The sequence below is a fragment of the Solanum stenotomum genome, unplaced genomic scaffold (assembly GCF_019186545.1).
Source record: "Solanum stenotomum isolate F172 unplaced genomic scaffold, ASM1918654v1 scaffold13937, whole genome shotgun sequence".
NCBI lineage: Eukaryota > Viridiplantae > Streptophyta > Magnoliopsida > Solanales > Solanaceae > Solanum > Solanum stenotomum.
Window position 1 is genome coordinate 1 of NW_026022791.1, and position 1,212 is coordinate 1,212.

The 1,212-nt window shown below is 30.9% G+C and overlaps 1 long non-coding RNA gene across 1 annotated transcript; it reads right to left on the reverse strand.

The window, feature by feature from the left end:
* Positions 1 to 151: 151 nt before the first annotated feature.
* Positions 152 to 653, reverse strand: LOC125850115 (uncharacterized). The gene is made up of 3 exons (XR_007444747.1): positions 490 to 653; positions 342 to 407; positions 152 to 261 (listed from the first exon to the last, which is right to left on the reverse strand). It is a non-coding gene; the product is annotated as an uncharacterized LOC125850115 (long non-coding RNA).
* Positions 654 to 1,212: the final 559 nt, after the last annotated feature.

A 1,212-nucleotide genomic window follows, 5' to 3' on the forward strand; every position in this document is an offset into this window, starting at 1 on the left:
CAGAGGAAAAAATCACAATAAACATTAACCCTTGTTGTTAAGTATTGTTTCATAAAGCATATTATATTGTATTGTTAAGTGAATACAAAGTTTAAATAGATTAAAAAAAAAAAAATCACATTCCAATTTACCAGTTTAAATCTGATTTGTGGTTCGAATTAATTGTTATCTTCCAAACGAAGATTGTACACAATAACAATCATCTAAAAAAAAAAAAACTCACTTTTCGCTGCATCCGAATCTGAGGAGGTCATGGATGCTCTGAAACATAAACAAATTTGAATAGAAAATCAGTTACAGAAATCAGTGAATAAAAACAAAACAAAATAGAGTATAATCACCTCTTTGGGGTGCAGAGTGTTTTTGCGAGACAGTTTCAAAGGCCGACGAGCTTTAACAACCTCATCCTAAGTTTTAAAAAGGGGGAAAATTCAGATTAAAATTGAAGAACTCTATATCAGAGATGAAATCGAAAAAAACGAAGAAAACCTGTTGATTCTCCGTCTTCTGCTTCTTGTCAATGTGATGTTCTTCATTCTGTTCCTGCTTCTCCTTCTCCTTCTGCTTCTCCATCTCCATCGCCGCTCTTCTTTGGTTGATGATTAGGGCAAAAACGTTTGATGTGAATGTATCTCGAGGGTTTCTTATTTTATATCTATATGGCTACGAAATAAACGTGAACCGTTGGATTTCAATGGTTCGATCATCTTGTTGCTTCATTTACGTTTTCCTCCCTTTATTTTACCCAAGTGAGTATTTGACTAATTTTTTATTTTAGAAATAAAATGTAGGTTTGTTTTATTTTATATTTGATTAGAGGTATTAGGTAGTTTTAAAATTATTTATCCCTTCATTTTTGTTTGTTAGTGTGACGGAATAAGTTATTCTAGTTGAATAGCTTATCTCAAAATAATCTGAAATAATTAATTTTAAAATAATTTGTTTTTAATTAAACAGCTCCTAAATAAAATAATTTATTCAAAATAACTGATACCTTAAGTGATTCCCCCTCCAATACGTGAGTGTGCCTGTGCTCTTTTATTAATGGAGTGTACGGGTGAAAGTGACGCGAGGGAAATCAATTGTGAGTTTGTTAGAAAAAAGATAAGGAAGAATATTCCAAGTGACAATTTTCCATTGGCTGTTTTTTTGTCCATTCTTTTTCAATTTATATTTTCTGTGTGTTTGAATTATATTTTGAGTTATCTTAAT